The sequence below is a fragment of the Equus przewalskii genome, chromosome 2 (assembly GCF_037783145.1).
Source record: "Equus przewalskii isolate Varuska chromosome 2, EquPr2, whole genome shotgun sequence".
NCBI lineage: Eukaryota > Metazoa > Chordata > Mammalia > Perissodactyla > Equidae > Equus > Equus przewalskii.
Genome location: NC_091832.1, coordinates 89,270,221 through 89,295,912, shown reverse-complemented (window position 1 = coordinate 89,295,912; position 25,692 = coordinate 89,270,221). Strand labels below are relative to the sequence as shown.

The 25,692-nt window shown below is 36.3% G+C and overlaps 1 protein-coding gene across 21 annotated transcripts in view; it reads right to left on the bottom strand.

Moving 5' to 3' along the window:
- Positions 1 to 25,692, bottom strand: part of INPP4B (inositol polyphosphate-4-phosphatase type II B) — a 747,875-nt gene that overhangs the window by 376,871 nt on the left and 345,312 nt on the right. For 17 of the 21 annotated variants that reach the window (XM_070608969.1, XM_070608970.1, XM_070608975.1 and 14 more), the window contains one exon: positions 11,276 to 11,349. The exons of the other annotated variants lie outside the window; for them this stretch is intronic. The gene's annotated coding sequence lies outside the window, so the exon portion shown is untranslated. The remainder of the gene's footprint in view (positions 1 to 11,275; positions 11,350 to 25,692) is intronic. 21 annotated transcript variants of the gene reach the window in all.

The window sequence follows — 25,692 nt, the reverse complement described above, 5'->3', positions numbered from 1 at the left end:
AAATACAATTGACCAGCATGATAAACTTCTCTTTGCTTCCCATAAATAGCAAATCAAAGGGGGCTCTACTAATACACATCCACAGTCTTCAGAGAGTTCTAAATCCACCATTGCTTTTGAAATTAATTTTAGCCAATAGTAGCCACAATTTTCTGAGTATTTATCATGCCTTTTCTGAATACATATTATGTGTCATATTCTGTGCCATCACTTTATATGCACTACATGAAACTTCACAATAAATTGAAGACGTAACTCAAGCTTTACAGGGGAAGAATTGAAGGTGAAAAAGTAATTTGTTCAGGACCCACTTAGTAATTGGAGATACAAGGCTGTGAGCTTGAGTTTCTGATTCCAAGCCTCTCTATTCCACCTGCCATCACTTCTCATTTTACCATACAAAAGAATTTCAGACTTTTCTTATCCCTTAAGAAAGTAATGAGGGCAGAAGGATAGAGAGAAAGAAGGGAGTTCTAGGAGACATTTATTTTATTTAAGCTTTTATTTACATTATTTTCTCTCTTAAAAATAAAAACTTCTGGAAAATCTATAGCCTATCAATAGAGTGTTTAATGCCCAAGTACCAGACTCCCAGGGAAGAGATAACCAACTCATTATAGATATTTTTACAATTCCATTTATAATATCCTGTCTAATTGAGACATACTCATCTATTGTTCTTTTACTCGGTCCTGATGTGACAATACTTTCTGTGGACAAGCCAGTATAAAAAAAAAATCAAGAATAAATATTCAAAATGATTGAAGTTTGAAAATAGAATCTAATGATTGAACACATCCAATTCTCCGGATCCAGCATTCTGGTTACTTAACAAAGGGGTAATATTTTCTTCCTTTGCTACTTTGAATCATAGGACTCCCTTTTGGAGATCACAGTCTCGGTCAATAAATATTCCCAAACCACAGTGAGTATTAAGTGATCATTGAAACTAGCAAAATCTTGATGTTCAAAAGGACAGAACACAAAGCAGCAATGGAGAGAACTCAGTTAAGCAAGCAGAGGGACAGCGTTGTGGTTTATTGTTAATCAGAGGCCAGCCTGTTGCTCCTTTGTTTCATATTAGCATAAGAACATGTTGGTCTCCATTGGATATAAAGCAAAAGGAGGCTCCCGTCAACCCCTGTGAGAAAGCATCCTTCATCCTAAGAACTCAAACGGCTTGGCCTCAGCACTGTGTAAGATCTGCACCAGAATTTCAACAGTTTCCAACAGTGACCTGAAGTCCTGAGGAGGACCGCCTGCACCAACTTTGGGCATATAGCTTGTCAGCCATCTGACTTGTTAGATATTGTTCTGTGTCGGTCATAAAAATGAAAGCATCTTGAAGAATTACAAAGCGAAGATGTGAAATCATGCTTGATTTAATCTCACTCATCTCTTTGCAACAGTTGATTACATGCATCCACCTATCATCACTCTTTAAAGTATCAGGATAAAGTGTCTTAAAAGGATATATAATTGAAGAGGTTTAAAGAAACTAAGAGTTGTCTCATTGAAGAGATGAGAACACTGAGGCCCAGAGGTGGGATAGAAGACCTCCATGTACCCAGGTGGCAAGAGGCCATGCTGGGATTAGAGAGAAGGCCTTCTGTTCTGAGGTGAGCTTTTTACCTGTCTCTTCAGAGTTCCTCTTGGTTGCTTCTCACATATAATCAAACGATAGGAAATTTCATTGGATGTTGCAGAAAAGACTAAAATCTCATGGAAACTTTTTCTTCTATAAATACTTCATATGACACATTGGATTTCGCTTACGTAACAAAAACTTGTAAAACCTTGTCTAAGCCCCAAACACGGTTTTTGAAAAAAATTGCCATCCCACAGCAAAGGTTTAATAAAATAGTACAAGAGAGCTTTATAGTCGTTTGCTAGATGCATGTGTATTTTTTTAATGTCCTCTGTCCATCTGAAAAACTAAGTAGAGGACAGGAGGTTATTGTCTACTTTTAAGATGACAGGGTTGGGCTTTTTTTCTGATACTTTTATTCAACAAACTGCATATTCCAACTACAATGAGTCCTAGCCACCCATCTCAAGCCTATCTCAAGAAGCAGAGATGTACAGAGCAAATTTTAATTTGACCAGAGGTTGATTCTTTTTTCACATGTACTAAAAAATAGGACTCCGGGGAAGAGCTGCCTGAGCAATGTCCAGTGTTCTAGAATCCCCGGGAACACGGTCACACGCATACGCCCAAGGCCAGTTAATACCACGTGCTCGAGAAAACTAAAACAGAAGCTTTGATTACATCTGCAGGACATTTCTAATATAGACGTCAGAGGTTATTAATTAACCGAACTGATTGAATTCCTCATGATGACACATTTCGGGTTCAAATTAGTATTGACTAAATTATCTGTAGTTTCTGATGATTAATTGCTCATTTTCTTTTGAAATTTCAAATTTCAAAGTAAGACAGATAATGAATTTAATTAAAATTTTATCTTCCGCTTTTTATTATGACGGGCAAGAATAAATGTATCTATGTGATTATTATAATTTCACTTTAGTTCTCCAGAGAAGTTCATAGAGTGCCTGAGGTCATCTGCAAAGAATATAATATGGCATAACTAAGTTTTCTCATTCATACTGGCTACTGCATACAAATAATGAGCCTTAATTCTTTCACTACAAGCAGTTTCTTCCTTACACTCCAATATGTACACAGTCACACATTCTACCTTAAAATCCTTTCTCAATAAAACTGTACTGCAATGAAAGTAAGAGTAAACAATATTTAATGGGGAAAAAGAAGAAAATTCAGTTGCTAAACCTGAATTGGGCAAAAGAAAAGAACTAGGCTGAGCAGCGACGTTCCACGCCATTGTTCCACCTGCAAATTCATCTAGCATTTCTCTGGTGCATCTTATAGAACTAAAGAGAATCACAGATTGATTTAACAAATTCCCTCTATAATGTGTGTTAATTTTCTGTGATCTGCTGGAGTTTATGAAGGATTGCCACTGAGGCAGAATGGTACCCAAGCTCAAATTTTATGTGAAAAGTATGTCACTAATTCACACCTGAATACTGAATAAAACAGCATGAGTAGACTTTCCCATCTTCTCAATCTCAGGCTGAGGCTCTCCAGCTTCTAGGATTGCTTTGATCCCACGTGGAAGGTGAAATAAGGAAAGGAACTACCATAATCATTGATTCAAGTGAGACGTATTTATTAATCATTGATCATGTGACATGTATATGGAATATACTGCTGTAAATAGAAAAGTTCCGTCTTATATTCTGCCTTTGCCAAAGTACTAGTTTTCAGTCCTTTAATAGCATAACCAACATAACACCCGCCCTCCCTCGCCCCCACCTCCAGCACATTTTAGCACTTAATACTCCCTGACTCTTTTCCCTTTAGTAAACTACTCTGAGAATTTCTTCAACCAGTTTTTGCTCCCTTGCCTGGCAAGTTAATAAAAGTGTCTTTGACTATTTCTTATATTATTCCGAAGTCTCTTTTATTCTTGAACTCTATGTTAGTCTAGCATGCACATCTGAATCCCTCTCACATGGCATTTATTATTACAGTAATTTAGCATGAGACAGGTTATATAGCAAAGTGGTTAATTTTGGATTGAGACTGCCTATTATGGATCCAGATTGCCTAGGCTCTGCCACTTACTCTGGAAACTGGGGCAAATTACTTAAACACACTATCCCTTAGTTTCCTCACCACAAATGGAGAAAATTCTAATATTTTTGTAATTATTTATGGTGAGAACTAAATAAATATATGCAAAGTTTTTAGGTATTCCATTTCTAGCCAACTAAACACTGTATCTCCACTGATTAGAAGTAACACAAAAAGCAACCAAGGGAGGATTTTGAAAAATAAACAAAAGTAGGAAAATTGTGGGAAGGGGCTAAAACTTTGAGAAGAGAACCACATGAGGGTGAATATTTCATTTTTTCTCTGTTTTTCTTGTGCTTTTGACCCAAACGTAGTGCCCATTTTTTGACATGGGACATATAACTGTGACATATTTAAAAGAAAGGAAATCATATAAGTATGTTTTCAGACCATAATGGTATTAAACTAGAATTCAATAACAGAAAAATATATGGAAAATACAAATGTTTGGGAATAAGGCAACATGCTCCTATAGAACCACTGGGCCAAGGGGAAGTCATAAAAGTAATTACAAAATAATTTGAATTATGAAGATGAAAATAATATCAAAATTTGTGGGCTGCAGCTAAAGTAATGCTTACAGAAATTTAAGATCCAAATGTTAGTAAAGAAAAGTGTCAAATCTACAGTCTAAGCTGCCATCTTAGGAAACCAGAAAGAGTCCATTAAACTCAAAGCAAGCAGGAGGAAGAGAATAATAAAAATAAAAGCATAAATCAATGCAACTGACAATTAAAACAATTGAGAAAATCGATGAAGCCAAAAGCTATCTCTTTGAAAAGATAAATGAAATTGATAACTCTAGCCAGACTGACCAAGAAAAAAAGAGAGAAGCTACAAATTACCAATATCAGGAATGGAAGAGGGGACATCACTACAGACTGTAAAACTTAAATAATAATAACAAAAAATCCTGAACAATATTATGAAGATAAAAGGGATAACAGATTAAACTGAACAATTTCTTCAACAAAAAACTGTCAAATCTCACTCAAGAAGAAAGAGATAAACTGAATAGTCCTGTACCCATTACAGAAAATGATTTTGTATTTAAAAACTACAAATAAAACTCTAGCTAGATGGCTTTCTTGGTGAATTGTACCAAAAATTTGAACAAATAATAACACATCTACACAAACTCTTCAAGAAAACAGACAAAGGGGCATACATCCTAACTCAATATATGAGGCCAGCATTATCTTGATACAAAATAAAAGATGCTATAAGAAAAGAAAAATACAAACCAATATCTCATGAACTTAGACATACCCCAAAGTTATCAACGAAATCTTAGCTATAGCAAATCTAATGCAACAGTGTATAAAAAAGGTTTATCCCAGGATAAACCAGCATACAGAGGGATTTATCCTGGGAATGCAAAGCTAGTTCAATATTAAAAAAATCTATCAATGTAATTCATTAAAAAATAAAAACATATTATTACTCCAATAAATGCAGAAAAAATATTTGACAAAATCCTACATCCATAAAATAAAAACCATCATCCATAAAATAAAATACTCTCAGCAATTTAGGAGTAGAAGGGAAGTACATTAACCTGATAATGGGCATCTACAAAAATACACAGCTATTATCATAACTGAATTATAAAATCTCAACATTTTGCCACTAAGATTGGGAATAATACAAGAATTTCCTCTCTCATCTTTCCTCTTCAATATCATAGTGGTGGTCTTAACCAATGTAATAAGGGAAGGAAAAGAAACAAAAGACATACAGATTGAAAAGAAATAACTAATGCCGTCTCCATTTGCAGACAACATGATTGTCTCAGTAGAAAATAGCCCCCAAAAAAATCTACAAAAAAAAAGCTGTAAATAATTTTATCAATGTTGCACAATATAAGGTCAATATACAAAAATCAGCTGTCTATAAACTAGAAATGAAAAATGGGGAAATGAAGTTTTTAAAAAGCACCATGTATTATAGTACAAAAAAACATTAAAAATTTAGGGCTAAATAAAAAAAAAATGTGCAAGATCTGTATGCTATAATCTACAAAACATTGATGAGAGAAATAAGACAAAATTAAATGAAGATATATACAACATTCATGGATTGGAAGACTTATTATTGTTAAAATGTCAATTCTCCCTAAACTGATTTATAGATTAGGAAAATGCAAATTTAAACCACAATAAGCTATCACTATACACCTATCAGAATAGCTATAATTAAATTTTTTAAAAATTGGCAATACCAATCTCTGACAAGGATGTGAAAAAACTGGAATTCTTGTACATTGCTGGTGGGAAGGCAAAATGATACAGCCACTGCAAAAACGTCTGGCAGTTTCTTATAAAGTTAAACATACACCTAACATATGACCCAGAATCTCATTCCTGGTTATTTCGCCAAGAAGAATAAAACTTAAGATCACACAAAAACCTGGTTTGAGTGGCCTTTTATTTTTTTAGTAAAAATTCATAATTACCCAAAAGTTCTTCAAATGGTAAATTGATAATCATACCAAAGTACATCCCCAAAATGGAATATTACTCAGCAATAGAAAGGAATGAATCACTGATACCCACAAAATTCAAGTGAACCTCAAATACATTATGTGGGGGACTGGCATTGTCCACCCCAACATATGTCTCTTTGGAATGAGTATTATTTGGGGCTGGTTACTTTTAATAAACTGTAGATGGGAAGGAGGCTCTGAGGAGTGGAAACTGCTTGCCCTTTGTTAGGAGACATTTACATTGTAAAGGAAATCTCCATCTGTAAAGGTGTCTCCCTCTCTGTACCAGGAAGAAGGAGGGGATGACCTTATCTCTAGAAACTCTTAATGAACGCCAAAGGCAAGGACTTAAATCTGCATTTGTTTACTGTACTTGTGTGGTAATCTCCCATAATCAACTCCCCCTCCACCCCCAACATCTTCCTTTGTCATTAGCTGAAGATGACATTTAAGGTGGGGGCTTCAGCCATTTTGGTGAGTTTCTCAGTTTGCCTGAGCCTCTCCCATGTATACATGTTATAAAGCTTTGTTTAATTTTCTCCTGTTATTCCATCTCACGTGAATTTAGTTTGTTCTCTGGCCAGAAGAACCCACAGAGGGTAGAGGAAATGTCTTCCTCCCCTACAAGAATCCAGACTTGAAAGGCTACATACTGTTTGCTTCCATTTGTATGGCATCCTGGAAAAGGTGACTTAGGGAAACAGAAAAAGATCAGTGGTTTCTAAAGGTTGGAGGTGGGTAGGAGAGGTTGATCACAGAGAAGTAAAGATCTGGGGTGATGTAAGTGTTCTGTATCTTGATGGTGGTAGTGGGTATATGACTGTTTCCATTTGTCAGAAATTATAGAACCATGCATCAAAAAGTATGAATTTTACGGTGTGCAGATTTTTAAACAGTGAATACAAAACAATAAAGATATTAGAAGATACAACAAGTGGCCAATAAATATTACTAACACTATTAATTTTAACAATATTTACTATTATTAACGTGGCTAGACGAGAGGAAGATGGCCTAAAAGAGGTACAATTGGAATGCTTTGACAATCAACGTGACTTCACTCCAGAGGAATGCAGAGACATGAGAGGAAACAGGAAGAAATTTGTTCCATAAAAGAGTAAGAAGAATAAACTAGGAAAGAAATATTGATTTATAGGGGCCAAGAGTCCAAATTACCAAGACTTAATAGATAAACTTAAGTTTGATCTGAATGGGTATCAATAAATAGGGGCTCCCTTGAATTTGGTGTGAGGGATGGGGCAGCAATAGAACAGGCTTCTACTAGCAGGAAGAGTGGAAGGGTCGCTCTCATCATCATGTGTAAATCAGGGAGGGATATTCAAAGTAAGGTAAGGTCACAGGGAAAGCTATGCAGGCAGGTGTCCTAGAAATCAGGGCACCTAGAACACTGGGTGCAGAGCCAGGCTCCTGACTCAGACACAGTAGCCAACAATAAGGATCCATTCAGAAAGCCAACAGGACTCACACAACTGCTGTGACTGGTGCTCATGGCCAAAATTCATCCCACCGGTGACCTAAATAGCAGTGTGGAAGAAAGCAGCAAACTTTGCCAGAGGTCCATTCCCTTGGTGAGTTTTTTGGTAAAGGGTAACAGAACAGAGTGAGGATGGAAAGAAGCCATTAACATAATATGTAATTGGGCTTTCACTGTCTCTGTGTCAGGGTCCCCTTCTACAGATGAGGAACAAGGTCTAGTGCCTGAAAACAAAAAAATCAAAGGGGTAAGATATTGATCTCAGGAGATCCCTGGCACCCGTCATGGAAAAGATGACATTTGAACTGACTTGAAGAGATTTGTACACCAAAAATGTGGGGCTAGATGAAAGGAAGGGAGAGGAGAAGAGGGAGAAAGGGAGGAAGAATGAAAGACAACAGGGAAGAAAATATTGAAAATGAAGGCAATGTAAGCAAAGACAAAAAGCCACATGGAGAATATGTGTAAGTAACAGGAAATGGGCTAATCTGAAGGGAGCAGAGCTCTTGGAGAAGTAGCAGGAAGTGGCTGCAGTATCCTTGAATGAAATCATTCACAGGGAGGCATAACTGCTCTTGCTTTGGATGTTAGATACAATATTTGTAAACCGGGGAATAGGACGATCTGGGTTATCTACTTCCTGGCACTGTTAGTTCACAGCTTCATTCAATTAAACAAATATTAATTGAGGAACTATCATACCTAATGGGCTGCAACGTGCTGTGAGTAATTCAGAAATAATATGCCACTATGCCTTTAAGTGGGGTTTACAATCTGGAAAGCAGAATCCAAAATATCTACAAGAAAAAAAATAGCCTGAGTAAAAGGATTAATGAATCTGCCTTTCAGTCTTTACCTCCAGGGTACAGAATCAATAAGCACTTTCTGAATGTTTAGTATTTGCAATATTCTGTGCTAAATATTATGGGACATATTCTCGAATTAGCCTTGTTTTTTTTTCACTTCCTTCTCTTTCCTTCCTTTCTAGAACTTAATGTATCTGGATCTGCTACTATGTACCAAGCAGTGTATAAATCAGGAGACAAGAAAGAAACCATGTTGCAAAATGAGATTTAAAAATTCTATTTTAGAGATGGGTAAACTGAGACTGAGAATAGTTAGAAAATTGGTCCAGGGTCAAACAGGGAACAAGTTAAGGAGCTGAGATTCAGCTCAGACCTCAAAACTTTAAAATAATTGTTTTACACTGAGCAAAATATAGTCTCTGAAAATTACAATTTATAGAGATTAAAAGACTCATCATTTGGTTGAGAAAATTCTTCCTGAAAGAGGAAACAGTACAGCTCAATTTTGTGCCAGATAACAGGTTCTCCAGAGTCCAGCTCATTTTGAGACAGGTGATTATTCAAGCGGGCTGGAATATTACCATTTCTATTTTTCTCCTTACTTTTATGTTTCCATGTTGATCTCTTTCCTTTTCCTTTTTCTAAAGCCATTTTCAATTAAGATTTCTAATTAGATTCCAAATTTGAGACACATATCTAGTAGAAAGCAAATGGCATGAGCAGTAATTAAGGGACAGCTGTGTCTTGTCTTTCTGGGTATGAAAGCCCTTTCTGAGGCTTTTGTTTCTAAGTTATGAAATCCCAGGGAATTTGTTATGACTTTTTTCTTATTCTTTTTTATTTTTATCTTTTCCTTGTTTTTCTTATTTTTTCTTATTTTTAATAATAAATAATTGATCTAAAAAAGTCAACGCTCTTTCCAACACAGATGCTGAGAACCTCTCTTCTGGAATGGGTGGAGGTTAACGCTAATCCTCTCGTCTTTGAAACTTTTATTGCTGCAAATACAAGATCAGGTTTTACTAAAAAAATCAAATCATTCTTTAGGTGCTAAAGTAGGCATTACCCTCAGTCATTTTCCTCACTTTAAGACTTTTTTAAATTATGAGAATTTTACACATCGAGGAGAATAAGCATTTTCGATGGAAAGGAGTATGATTCAGAACAACTGAGGTGTGAACAGTATTTTCTTTGTGGTTTTCCTTTGTCTGTTTAAGAGAACAAATATTACTAATACTCATATTGAAAATTACTTAGTAAGCTCTTACTCCAGTACTCCTTATTGGTACTTACGGCTATACTTTCACATGCAAAGCATAAGCAAAATGTGAAACAATTAACCATACAATTCAGGTCAAGAAAAAATTTTCTGCCTGAGAAAGCTAAAGCACTGGAGCAAACAGATTTTTTTCTGGTTTGAATTATCTAGATTCTAGAAAATTATCTAATATAATTTAATATGCGAAGCCATAAAATAGGACAAGTTACCTAAAAGCAGGCCAGCCTCAGGAGCATGAAGAACCTCTTAAAATGTATTTTCCTGTGCAACTGAAATTTCACAGTGTTGTAAACTATTATGACCTCAATTAAAAAAAAATAAAGTACATTTCCAAGAGAGAAACTTGAAACATCTCCTGTTGTAAACATGGAAATAGCCTGGGAAATGTCAAGTTGCGTAAAGGTACACACACACATACATATACACATATGTATAAATAGATACACGCATATATACACATATTTATTTGTTTGTTTACTGTAGAACTTCTCAGAACCTACAATATGTTAATGTGCACTTAAAGCTCCTGATAGTGTCAGAGCATTCCGAAAATTTTCAAACTTTCTTGACCCAAACCATTTTATGCAGAACATATCACGGAACTAGTGTCCAGAGGAGAAATGACCACATGGACAACCTCTTTGCATGGTCCTAAGATGTCAACACTGTAGTTTGGCAGGAGGTGTAGGTTGGGTGGTAGATTTGAAAGCATCTATATTCAGAGGACCAGGAGAGAAGACCAAATGACATTGCACGGAAACGTCAAGGGCAGAAAAGTGGCCAAGCAGAGCTGGTCCAAAGACACCTAACCATGGCCAGGAAGGCCGTATGAGACTGGGCCAGCTTGCATAGTCATCTTCAAGCCAGCTTCATCTTACGTCTCTCTCTACTTCTGTGATGACTTAGCTACTGCCACTTCATCCTTCTTTCCATCATTTTCTTTATTCACTGCTGTTCCATCTGCCTGGGACTCATGTCCTCACACTTCAGCTCGTTGTTTAAATATCGTCTTCCAGAGAAATACCCTATATTTAGTCAATCCACAGTGGATTCTTCCCTTGTCTCTCAATATTTTCTCCCACAGAACTCTGCTATTTCTCTTCATAGAATTTATCATAGTTTTTATTCATATATTGATATTTGCTAATTCCTGTAGCCTCCACTGGACTGTGGAGTCCATGAGGGGGAATGGACCATGGCTGTTTTGTTCAATTCTGTAAAACCACCAAATACCTCAGAGATGAGGCTTCACCATATAACAGGCCTTTGATGAATATGTGCTGATTTAATAATAAGTAATAATAATAACTAGTTAATTCTCTTACATTTCTGTCTAGGCCTGGCCTAACAGAAATCCTCAAAATTGATTTAATTATACATAGAAATCAATTCCTCTTTAGCCTATGGTCAACCATCTATAACACACAGTCACACATGTTCTACGACACCAAACTGGCATTTCTGTGAAAAACTTTTTAATAATAAGGGCTATAAGTTTGAATTAATCATCCCTCTAAAGGAATATTGTGTGTTAATTACTGAGACTCACTCTTGTATCTGCTTTATTGTTGTATTCCTCAAACAGCTCTGCTTTTTGATTATTGCTTTGCTGCTTTCAGAGCTCTGTAAAGGACAAAAGGACAAAATGTTAGGATTTGGTGTTTCACTGGGAACTTCTCCAGCTAAAATATTTAATATGCTTATAATGCCCATCGTACCAAACTTGAGGACTTATCATCACAAGATCCATGGAACATAGCTATTTCTTGTTTGTATTCCTAGTTAATCTGCTTCATTCAGCTTACAGAGCTCCACCAGAAGGAACTAGAGCTGACCCTTATTTATTTGCTTACATGAGCCAAGCACTATTCCAAGTTGCATGGATTAACTCATAACCACTGGGCAGGCAAGAGTTAACTCAGAAGGCCTGAGTTACCCAAACCGTGCACTTTCCAAAGAAAGGCCCATCTTCAGGACTGGCCCTTGGCCAGCTTCTAGAAGATAACCTGTGAGCTCTTGAAACAGTCTGCCCGATAAGAGTTTTTGTCTGCCTGAGGCCTTGGCCTATGCTGTTCCAGTTTGACCAGATATGTTTATGTTGAACACCTGTTTTTGCTTGGGGAAAGGGAGGCTGAAGTCTGAGTAGCTGAGGTCAATCATCTGGTGCTACATGCTCATGTGACTGACCGCTAATAAAACCACACGACTGGCCAACAATAAAACTCGAGAAACCAAAGTTCCGCTGAGCTTCCCTGACTGACCACACGTCACGCATGTAGTCACACATCATTGCTGGTAGAATTAAGTACACCCTCACGTGACTCCACTGGGAAGGGACACCTAGAAGTTAGTGGTTGCCTTATGTGCTTTACCCTTTGCTGATTTTAATATGTCTTTCTCTGTAATAAACCATGGCTCTGAGTATAACAGCTTTGCTGAATCTTAGGAGTCCTTTCAGCAAATCATCAGCCCTGAAGGTGGCCTTGAGGACCCCCACACAACCACCCTGTGAGCTAGGTACTACTATTATCCACATTTTATAGACAGAGAAACTGGCAAAGAAAGGTGAGGTAACTCAGAGGCCCATGGCTAGTTTAAGTGTCAGTATTTTAATTTGAACTCACTGATTTGGTTATAGACTTTGGGCATTTTACCACTATGTCACATTGTTTACCAAAATACTTGTTATTATATGTCATACAATACATGTATAAAAAATACCCCTTGGTTCTTTTTCCCATTTCATTATCAGGAATGATAGTTTTCAAATTGTATATTTACTTTCAATTACCAAGATTTCATTTTATCTGCTAAAAAGAGAACCATAACTCTTATTGAGTCAAAGTTGTTCTTTAGCCACGTATTTTATTCAAAATGAATTTTTCTCCAGTTATGTCAATGATACGGACTTGACCTATATTTTTCTCACTCACATTCTGATATATTTCTTCCCATTCTATAAAGTTTATAATGTAGGAGGATGAAAACTATAAAGAGTCAGCTTTAAAGCACACCAGGTCTTATTTAATGTGAGGAAACAAACACATTATCACAATTTTTCTTAAGATTTCTATTTTTTTAATCTGATAGATCTAGAGTTGCTTTTAAGACAAGTGTTAAAAAAATAGTTCATAATAAAAGAAAGTATGAAAATAATCATGGAGTTGCTACTAAAGAAAATACAATCTACTGATTTCTAAACATAAAAAAGAAAAATAATATACCAGTTATATAGAAAAGTCCCAATTTTGGTATATCAAGCTTTTAGTCAGGTAGACTTTGCAAAAAACATTGGTCTAATTAATCATTGTCATTAGGGGTCTGAGATAGTAGCTTTATTCTAACACTTGAACAAAACTGTCATTCATTCTCTTATCTTTTTTTCAATCTACCCAAAGGTAAGCATTGCACTCTGTTGTACATACAGTGGCTGACAGTTGTCTCGTCCTTATCACCAAAACAGATGGCATATCTCTTGATATTTTGAGGGGTCATTACATCCATGAAGATAATGAGTCTACCTTGCAAGGTGGAGGTACCTAGGTCAACGTAGTCTCCTATGGTTCATAGTGCCCAAGCAAGCCCTTGAAATAACCTTCAAAAACACAAGTACAGCCCACAGAGGAAGGGCAGCACCTCACACAGTGATGATGAAATGCGCCGAATGTAAACTGGATAATTGTGCAAGTCCAAAGAACAAAAGTCTACGACATGGAAGGACCAGCTGTGTTATGTTAGCCTCAGTCTTTCAGACTTGTTATGGTCCCATTATGATGTTAACATTTGTCAGCTCCCATCATGTAGCAAGAACTCAAACCCACTGAACTGTACGGTGACTTAAAATGAACACCCCACAGAGTTAATGCAAACAAAAAGTCTTAACACTTATCACTACTTTTACAATAAATGACCAAATAGAATACTTTCCTTAATTAGGATATAAAAATTTTCTTTAAGTAGAAATACAAAATTCTGTTTTAAACAACTTCTGGATGTTAAATTGAGTTGAACATTATTAGTTAGGATTAAAATATGGAATACTAAAACAAAAATTGGAGTATCCTCTATTGGGCTCTACCTTATCCTATGAGGTTGGTGCCTTCTTTGGTCTCTATAGCCACTCCCTTTATGGTCCTGAATGGGGCTTTCATCACTCACATTTTGTGTCTCTTTCTACCCCAGAGTCCTAATGTGATGGGGATATAGCTAAAGACAAATCTGGCTATTTTCCTTTTCCGTGTTGCCCCATGAAAGAAAGCTGGCCTTGAAATGCTTTGTTTGTTGTTGATCTCAGACAGCCTGACAGATTCAAGTCAAGAGCCCTCATCAGTGAGAGGTTTTGGGATATTATACCAAAGGCAGGAGCTGAGTGAGGTGGAGTTTAGAAAAGATCAGAGAGAGAGTATGCCATATATTTCAAGAAATTGTGCAATATGGAGGTTCTCATGGATTCTGAAAAACATACATTTGCCACCTAAAAGATACAACAATTAAAAGCCTTCTTCACAGATACACATGTAGTTACTAGAACTTATTATAATTAACTGTCTCTAAAATAGATATAAAAATTTAATTCTATCTCCAAAAGCACTTCTTAAAATATTACTTTTGCTCTCCAATTCCCATCACTTATTGTGAAGGCAAAGCAGAATTTAGCTGACAATATTCTCAAAATGATCTTCACATCAACTAAAAAATTACAAAAAAAATTCTATTAGAATTAATAATTCAAAAAAAGTCTCAGGATGCATGGTAAATTTGTAACAATAATTTTTTGATATAATAGCAATAAACAGAAAGTAAAATTTTCAAAATAAATGAATATAACTCCCAGTAGCATTAACTATAACCTGAGTCTCTACAGCAGTAACAACAAAATCAATAACTGCTTATGAATAACTCCGGAGAGAAAATTATGAAAAGCTATGAAGAGAAATAAGGAATTATAATATATGCGTGAGTGGGACAGTATTTACATCATAAATATCACTTCTTCCCAAATTAATCTATATTTTTAGCATAATTCCAATCAAAATCCTAAAGTGAGTAATTTTAGAGCCTGTTAAAATTCTCTAAAATTCATTTGAAGAAAGAGTTGTGAATCATAAAGAAACTCTGAAGTATGAATATTAAAAAGAAGTTTTGCTCTATCTAGTGATAAAAATATATTGTTATGACACAGTATTTAACACGTGCAGAACTGGATTAGAAACTGATATGCAGATTAGTAGGAAAATATAGATATCCCAGAAACATCCCATTATATGCATTCACTCAACAAATATTTGATGCCTATCATATGCCAAACATGACACTAGTTATTAAAGGGACAGTACAATATCTGCCATCAGAAAGTTTGAAGGGGAAAAAAAATTAATAGCTGTTTTCATTACGGTTGAAATCGATACAAATGGGCATAGGATTCCAAATGGGGATAGGATTCCATGGATACATATAGAAAGGGAATCTAAATCAAGAGTATGATAAAAATGAACACCACAAATTAATGAGAAAGAAAGGAATTGTTTAATAAATAATGCTGAGATAATTGCCTAGCTTATTAGAATAAAATCAAATATGTTCCATTAGACATAGATATACATTCCAGATGTATTATTAAATTAAATACAAATAAAATGTGACATAAAAATAAAGAAAAATGCAATTGATTGTTTATATGCCTTTTGAGAGAAGTTAGGTCTACTTATGAAGCTTATAAATGCAAAAAGAAATTCGAAAGAAAATGCCTGGTAGATTGGACTATGTAAAAAAAAAACTTCCCTAAGTCAAACCAAAATTTAAAAGGTAAAATAGATACAAAATTATTTGCAACGAATGCAAAATATCAAAATCTATTTTATATAAATACTAAATGCCAAACTATCAAAGGATACTTCACAATAAAGAAACTCATTAACGAACATATGGAAAAAATGTTCAGCCTCATTAGTACTCAAGGAAATAGCCATTAAAACAATGACTGACAATATTTCATCTGACAAATTGGCAAAGAAGACAACATTTTCATGCTTGATGCCATTTTGAAATTATTTTGAATGCCACTTTCCTACAACCCCTAAGAGCTCTTAAAGTTTTCCTCCCCTGTCCCAGAAGATCTAGGAAGCATTCTCACCAAATATAATTTGCACAAGATGTTCATTTCAGGCACATGCTATTTTAACTCCCACTAAATCACAATACCCTTTAGGTAAGTGACTGTCAAGTATTCATTATGGTATTACGGGTACCACATGCAGTACACAATAAACATGCAATAAATGTGTTGAACGTTGAATAGATGAATAGATGAAGTTGTTTCTTCATCATTAAAGTAAATAAAAGATTAGAAGACATTTGTTTCTGTCCAAAATGACCATAAGACATTTGGTCCATAAGATATTTGGTCTATACCCAAAGGTCCTTGACATTTGGTCCTTTCCAAAAATTCCATGAGACATTTGGCCCATGGCAAAAGGTCCATCATACCTGGTCTTCTTTGGTGCTGTCCAAAATGTCCATGCAGACATCTGATCCATGCCAAAAGGTCGTTGATATTTGGTGCTGTCCAAAACCATTTGGCATGGACCAAATATGTTTACGGATGTTTCAGACAGGACTAAATGTCTTGCAAGGAAATAAAAGTATGACGCTGGCTTCTCAAAAAATATGTTTTCTACCCTTTGATCTAGTAACCCTAATTCTGAGTTTCTATTCTAGGGAAGCTATCCTAAAAGAAAAAAGTTGTATACACAAAGAGTTACTACAATATGACTGAAAATGGGAAAAATGTAGAAACAGCCTAAATATTCAACAATAGAGCAATCTTTAAAAATACTGTGTGACACTAATTTGATTGAATATTATGTCATCATTAAAAAGAAGAGTTTAAAATTCAGGTTTAAAAAGGCTGATACCAAAATGTTAAATGTAAAAAACAGAATTTAAAGTTGTATATCTCATATATAACAGGTGTAGTGTAGCAGCTACGATTCAGAATAAAATTCCATCTTGATTACTCCTTAACTGTATCCGTGAACAAGTTACTTAGGCTCTTTAACCCTCAGTTTTTATAAAATGGGAAAGTAGTAATAATATCACCTATCTCAAAGTGCTGTTATTTTTAATTAAAAATCATATTAGATAATTCAAATAGTGTTAATGGTACCTATCATATAATAGTATTCAGTAATTGCAGCTATAGCTTTTATTTGAACTATTAAAAACAAAATCTATTCATACCAGAAAGTCTAGATGCTAACACATCGATGCGTTGGCAGTAGTCTTTGTGCGGTAGATGTTTGGCTGTCCAGAACCTTTAAAACACATCTCCTATGTTTGGGAAATGTCCCACCTTACAAGTTTACAGATCATCAGGACAGACATCAGAAATCTACTCCTCAGCCTTCCTTACCTGTTAAGAGTCTAAATTATCCCTAAAGGAATAGATGGTGAGCGCGCTAGGGTGGAGGCTTGCGACCTAGGCTTTTCTGACAAGATACTGTTGTACAAGGTTTCCATTCAGAAGCACATGCTTCACAGAATCCATCTGGAAACCCATTCTGAGAGGTGACATCTCTGCCAGCTCTCAGAAGCAGTGAGGGCAGAGGAACTACCATCAGGCCCGGTCAGCAGTGCAGGCAGGAGAGCCTGTGCCAGCTGTAGGAACTGGGGGTGACCTGGAGTGGTGCTCATGCATATTTGGCTGGGTTTGGAGCTCCTGAGCCAGCAGCCTCCAAGCCTGAGCCTCTGTTCATTAAGACTTTAATGAATCCTACGTACTTTTGCCTTCATCAGCCCCTTCCTCCATAACACGCACATGCACACACACACACACACCTCCCTATGTATATATATATATGTGTATGTAATCATAGTTTATGACTGCATTGATATAAAAACAGGTATTATATATAAAAGTCTTTTTCAACCTAAAACTTCTTTTATTCTTCAGATTTTAAAATTAAAAAATTTTCATGGACCCCTAAAACCATTGTAGTTCATTGGCACTGTGCCCATTGTATCTGATAGAAAAGTCAGCCCTACCTAATATTTTCAGATGAATTCCTTTTCTCTTTAAACTAGCTAATATATCCTGTGTTTGCAGCTACGAAACCTGATTACACAGATGGTGAAACTACAGTGAAATTTTTCTTCTTTTCAACTTTTTATGAATTTTCAAATTCTTTGAAAAAGCATGTATTCCCTACTAAAAGGAGGATGATACATAAAGAAAAAAGAGAAAAAAATCTGACCAATGAATGTATCATTAGTAGTTAATGGCATTAAATAACAACCTTTACAGGCGCATCTCAGAGTCTCAAGCTAGAAAGAGACTGCAAAGATCATTGTGGCAAAAATATAATTAAGTCCAATCACACATCTGTCATTTGAATCGCCTCTACCCCATACCATGACCAAGTTGTCACCGTCAGTGATACTGAGCTCAGTAGTTTGCTATCTTAGGAAGAAAACCAGATACTCTATCTCTTGGTAGCTTTGAGTGACAGAAAGTTTTTCTTTTACACTGAGTCAAAATACATATTCCTGAAACTCTTGTTTTCCCTGAGTCTATCTCCACATCTGAGTATTCTTTATGCTCTCATTTTAGATACCCAAGATCAGTGCCTTGGAATCACTGCATAGCAATCTAACCCAAAATACTTTGATATATACTCCACATGCTTGTTACTTTGATTCTGTATCAATCTGTCATTGCCCTGGGTGACCAGATGCTCCAGAGCAGAGATGTGAATCGCTAAAGCAGAGGCACTGTCTCCTCTTCTTTCTCTTCAGATCACAAACTCATCATTTATTTGACTCCCATCAGAGGAAAACAAAGTTGCACTGGACCACAGTGTAAAAAGAAATTTGGAACCCAATACAAAATTTAGATGTTAGTGTTTTGTAGAGGAAAACTTTTCTACTTTTTTGTTTTTCTTGAAGGAACTAACCAAAATGGTATAGTGAAAACTAAACAAAACTAGGAATCTGCCAGTACAGATTCTAGGCCCTGATTCTGCTACTAAATCCTAGAGAACCTATAAAATCCAGATTCTTGCATTCCTTGAGGGATAATTTAGACTCTCAACATTTGATGACTTGATTTCTAATAAATAATTAGATCCCTAAGTCATTAGCTAAGGAAGAAGTAAACAAAATAAAACTGGTTAGCAGTATCATTTCATTTGTACTTCAGGTTTCCTTTTAACTATTGAACAGAAGTTTTGAGATTGAAATCAAAAGTATGCTATCATTAGTTATCCTTCTGATCATCATCAGGTATGTATTTTTTCTGCTTTTGGAAACTGACAGATCTACATGCCCCATGCTCACAGACAAGAGTTGACACTACCCCCCAAAAATACAGACAGATTGCATAGACATAAATGAGGACAAAACCTGTACTTTTATTAACTGAAAATCCTTTCCCCTGATTCATTTGGCCAACAAATACTGGATTCCTGTATAAGTTATGGTAACACTAGCTATTGAAATAGCTAACCATGAAATCTCAGTCACTTGTTCAAGTTATTAACTCATTGATCCAATTTTTGGCTGAGGGGAGCAGGGAAGAAGTTCTGTTTTATAAAGTCCTTCAGGAACTCAGGCTGAGAGAGACCCCACCATCTTGCAACCAAGTGGCTTAGTCACCCTGAATATGGGAATCTAGCAGGGTGACTAGAGAAGAGACAGAATGAGGATCACATAAGAGCCCTTTATTGGCAAGGTCTGGAGTGTCACATGATATGCCTAGGTGCAAGGGGGCCTCAGCAGCCATAACTTGACACCTTGGAAGGGAACCAGTATCTCTGGTGGACAGCTGACCATCGCCATCACAGTCTCCTATAGTTAAAGATTTTGCGAGGGTCAATTAGTTCACGGCAGGTTGCATACATTTATCTACACCAATGCTAGATGTCTAAATAATGAAGTAGGTAAAATGAATGATTTAGAAAAGAGGGCTTTGGTAAAATTGGCATCAGAAATTGTTGCAGACAAGAGTGTATTCCGAAGAATGTGGTGATTATATGGTGCATGCACTCTAGGGAGGATAGACAACAGGGGTCCAGGAGAAATTTGCTCCTGGGTGAAAAGTATCAGAAACATCTTTGGGCAAAAGTCATACTAGAAAAGGGAATTTCTAGGTGTGTTCTTTCCATAGTCATATAATAAAAGATGAAAATACTCCTCAGGCTGACTCAGGACATTCCATGATCTGCCCCTTTCCATTCTTCTTCTTTACTAGTTCTGTACACGGATTTTTGTCTCAATTATTTCCAAAATGACTCTTGTTTTGTGGCCTCTGCAAATGTCCTCTGTCTGGAGCTGCCTTTCATCAGGCTGCTAACCTCTGGAACTTTACCAACCCGAAATAGCATCCTCATGTACGCCAGGAAGAATCTTCTCCCCTCTTAGAATTCCCATATCATTTATGTTGTGGTGGCTTGTTATGAGGCAATTTGTATGTTGTTATATGAAACTATTTTTTTGACTCTTTACACTATTGTATCTCCCTTTATATAGTAAGAGGCTAAAATGTTATTGAGTGAATGATGGAGAAAGTAAACAGATTTATAGGTTATACTAGTGGTTTTTAAACATGTTGCATACCGGAATTACTCAGGGACTCAAGTCTCAGTCAGTATTATCTGGGTATTCTGCATTTCTAACAAACTCCCCAATGATTTGCTTTCATCGGCTTTGAGAAAAATAGATGACTAATTCTGCTGAATCTGAGGTAAAGCTGTTAAATCATATTTCAGACAAAAACACAAAGAGTCAACCGGTTTTAATTACCCCAACATAAACTGATAGGCACATGACCTAGCACTGGAGAGTTTAGTGAGAATTGGGATCTATTTCTTAGTACAAGTAGTTAAAGCTTCTCAAGAAGGGAACTATTCCCTTTTGTGTTCTAGTGCACATGAGGTAGTAAAAGAGATGACTGTGAGCGAGCTACAAAGTAATAATCATTACAATAACATTACCTTTAGTACCCTTGTGAGAGTGAGGAAATAAAAGAAATAGTTAAATATTAGAGAAAAAGACGTATGGCAGTAATATGTGGGTATTAGTTGAGAAATCATTTTAAATTAAAATAGAGAAAGTCAATAGCTTGCAAGAATCCTAGTGATTGCTTACCAAATTCCTTACTATAAGCCCAGGAAAACGCATGCTGTGAATCAAAACTATAGGCATGACTAATAAAGGGAAACAATATCATTGTAAGGGGAAAAGTACTATTTTTATTTGTTTAAAGTTCAACCAGGTTTATCAGTTTTGAGATAACATAGCTTTGAAATTTTGCTCTTTCAAGTAGTTTCATGCACAAGCGGTAAATACTACCAGTCAAATGTCATAAACTGTCCTGTTAAAAATCATCTTTCAAAACATGGAAAGACAGGCAGAGTGAGGATGACAGGGAAGCCCTCAAAATAGCCTACAGATCAACTCTTATCTAGGAATAAAATGTTTTCTCCCAAAACAATTTTCAAGATTGCCTTTTAAGGAATGTCAAAGCTAATAAAAACACATTTTTTGCCCAACATATACAATATATCAAAGGGATGGAGCCAGCTAGAGACTCAGTGAACCCAGGATAATGGTCTACCAAAGAGAACACTTAACACTTAGGGTCTTTAAAAAAAAAAACAGACAGACAATCTGACAGACTATTTTCTTTGAAAGGAAAGATTTTAGGAGATACCACATATTGTCCCCTAAAATGGTAGATTAGAAGGGTAGAATAAAATAATTATACAAAAATCTAACCACAGAAGTTGGCATTTATAAGGATTTATAATATTCAAGGCCTCTGCTTAAAAACGCTATCTCATTATCATCCCTGCTTTAGTTGTTTCCACATTGGAAAGGCTGATAGAGGCCCAAAACATCAAGGCCAGGAGAAGGTGGTTAAGAAATAAGAACAGATCAAACTGATCTCTCCTAAGGGAGATGGGATATATGAAGCTATTGAGATACGTGCTCTTGCAGAGTTTATAATGTAAGCAATGGAGAAACAAAAAGACAATCTAAGAATTGGGAGAAGATATTTGCAAACCCCATATCTGATAAGGGGCTAATATTCAAAATATATAAAGAACTCATACATCTCAACAACAAAAAAACTAACTACCCAATTAAAAAATGGGAAAAAGATCTGAGCAGACATTTCTCCAAAGAAGATATACAGATGGCCAACAGACACATGAAGGGATATTCAACATCATTAACTATCAGGGAAATGCAAATCAAAACTACAATGAGATATCACCTCACTCCCATCAGAATGGCTATAATTAACAAGACAGGAAACAACAAGTGTTGGAAAGGATGTGGAGAGAAGGGAACTCTCATACACTGCTGGTAGGATTCCAAACTGATGCAGCCACTATAGAAAACAGTATGAAGAGTCCTCAAAAATTAAGAATGGAACTACCGTATGATCCAGCTATCTCACTGCTAGGTATTTATCCAAAGAACTTGATAACATGAATGCATAAAGATACATGCACCCCTATGTTCATTGCAGCCTTATTCACAATAGCCAAGACTTGCAAGCAACCTAGGTGCCCATCAAGGGACCAATGGATAAAGAAGATGTAGTATCTACACACAATAGAACACTACTCAGCCATAGAAATGATGAAATCCAGCCATTTATGACAACATGGATGGACCTTGAGGGTATTATGCTAAGTGAAATAAGTCAGAGCGAGAAAATCAAATATCATATGATCTCACTCATAAGTAAGAGAGAAAAACACCAACAATCACATAGAGACAGAGACTGGATTGGTGGTTACCAGAGGGGAAGGGGGAAGGGAGGGGAGGGGAAGGGGTAATTAGGCACATGTGTGTAGAGATGGATTGTAATTAATCTTTGGGTGGTGAACATGATGTAATCTACACAGGAAAAAAAAATTCACAAAATCAAATATCTATCCTGCCATCATTTTGATAAGATTGCCAATTTCCTTGATTTATTCCTAGTTTACCTCCCAACCCCTTTACACCCAGTACTTTTGAATCTTTCCACCATGTACTTTTACCCAATTATCTTCCAAAAACACCTCTTGGTCTCTTCCCATTCCTAACACTACTGTATCAATCATTTATCTAACTATGATCTGTCTTTCATTTATTCAGTTATTTAAGTTAAAAATATTATATATTTAATATAAAAAAATTTAAGTGCAAAATATCATGTTTCTGGATCTTGAGGCTCAGAGTTGTGGACTGTCCCAGCAGTTGGGAGATCCAAGGTAGTGGGGAGCTTCCACCCGAAACAAAGGAGAGCACGAAAGCTGAGGGATCCTGCAGAGCTCAGGAACCGCATGGGACGTCAATATCTAAAGCTGGATGCATGGCCAACTGAACAAAAAGAGGACTACAACAAAAGGACTGAAAGAAGATGTCAAGGCCAAAGAATAGAATCAGGTAGCTAAGAACCAGGGAAAAAAAAAAGAAGAAAAAATAATTTATTGACATCGTATTATTGGAGCATCTTTAAGTTGTCACATATTGTAATGGCATAACTTCTGAAGAGACATATTGGACATGTGGTTAGGTATAACCTGGGATGAGAAACAAAAAAGTGAGTGGATTTTTGGTTCAGGGTACAGCAAGGGTCTGAAGTTCATTAATGCACTATCCTAACCTATTTCAATGTCCTCTAGAGTAGTGCTATGCAATAGACGGTTCTGTGATGATGCAAATGTGTTCTAATCTGTTCTGTCCCGGAGCATATCCACTAGCCACATCTGGCTATTGAGCACTTAAAATGTGCCTAGTGTTGCTAAGGAACTGAATCTTTATTTGATTTCAGTTAATTTGAATTTAAATAGCCATGTGTGGCTAGTGGCTACTACATAGTATTATGCAATGTAGCTTTAGAAGTAAAAATTAAACTTCCCACCAGACACACAAAGGACCAGTGTCATTCTCAACTTCATGAGTAAAGAGCAGGACAAGCTGGGAACCAACAGTGTCCTCTATAGGGGCCAGACTTAACTCTGGGGAGCCAAAGCATTGATTGTTAAATCTAAATGGGTTAAGGGAACACAAAGAACATGGTTGTGGTGGGGTGGGGAGCTTGCATTCCTCAGGATTCTTATTTCTAACAGAATCACACTAGAGTAACTCCTGCCTTTCTCCTCCCACCTCACTCACTTGGGCTTCTCTCTCTGTTTTGAATGAGAAGACACTGTGCAATCTTTTCAGCTTCCTACCTTGTGGTAAGCCTGTAATAGTGGGCTCTGCCCCGGGAAGGAAGCCCGCATCTGTCCAGCTCTATCTGAGTAGCTGGCTAAGTTTAATTCCATAGTGAAATATTGGAAGTTTAATCTGGCATTAAGCATGTCATATCATCCCATCAAGCTTTCATCAGGAATAAAGCTGTTATTTAGAGCTCCATTTCTCTGACTTCCATGCCTACTAATCAGTTGTTTCCAAAACGCGGAAAAGAAAAAGAATTTATTTACCACCCCCTCCTCAAAACTTCGACACTCAATATTTGTGATCATTTAATGGCTTCAAAAGTAAAAGTCAGAATTTGTCTTTGTCTAGACCCTCTTTGTTCTGAGAGAGACAACTTGAATGATACTTTTAGGCATATATACAAGCTATATACATTATCAGTTTGTATTAAGGCAGCCATGAGCCAGTGGAGTAAATGGTATGAAAGGTGTTTTGTACTGAGATTTCCTGACCTTCTTGAGTTGGTCCAATTCCACATTATTTCCTTTCATACTATCTGTTCCTTCTCCTTTGTGACACATCATATCTTAATTTGTGTGATTCATTAATAATGAGTTTACCATCCCAACTGCATGATAAATCCTATAAGCTTCACAAGGGAAGAGACTATGCTCATCTTTTAATCATCATTTTATTTACAACACTTGGAATAATGACTGGCACATGGATGATACGCTCAATAAATGCATAATGTATATTTTATTTAATGACATAAAAGATTATCTTTAGTATGAGCAGAGGTTATGATACAAATTTAATTTTTGGCTTCTTTTATGCATAGTCCTCAGAAATAGTGGTCCTGCAAAAGGAGAATTCCTATTTGGAGGAGTACAATAGTCTCCAGGAATACAAAACTAATAATGGTCATAACAATAGGAACCAATAATAATGACTGGATTCATGCTAGGCTTTTGCTTCCATTCCACAGGTCAGTGCCAAGGGTGTGACAGTAGAGTTAGCTAGATAATTTAAAGTACATAATCATGGCACTCAGGCCCCCATAAAAGCTTCCATTTGTTGAGTATCATTATGTTCAGACACTGTGCTGAGCACTCTAGAAAACAGGATAGGAACAGTTTTTTGAGCCAGTTTTTTTTCTTTACCACTTTGCTATAATACTTCTCCCTCATGGCAGTCTTTAGGTGCATAGAGCAAAGGCCAGTAAGAACTTTCTGTGAGTGAATATCACTAATAGACTTAAGAAGCAGTGATATCTGATATCCTGTTCTGGGGTTCCACTTTTACATCATAGTTTCTCTAGACTTTAGTCAAGTTTGTAGACTAGAAATCTTGTGCTTTATAGACTAATGTAGAGCCTGTGTGTATATTTTGGATCAAACTGAAAAGACAGGAGCTAAGACAGGATTAATGGGATGATATGATTAGAGGCAGTGGGGAAGACACCTGGTCTAGAGTGATGAGCAGCAACTAGAACAGAGTTGTGGAATTCAAAAACACTCACTAGAAATTCTTGGGGAAAGACCTGGATTTCTTGCCATTGTACAGAATGAGAACTCAAAATTATTGCTACTTGGATACACGAAGAAAATGTGATACTGAATAGAAGGTGATCTACCCACAGAACCCAGGGCCCTGAATTAATTAGAAAGGGCTGCGATGAGGTCTGGGAATCCTTAGACTACTGCTTGGGAACATGGATCTTAGTGACAGAGAAGTTAATAAGGACTAGAGAATGTTGTGCTTCCT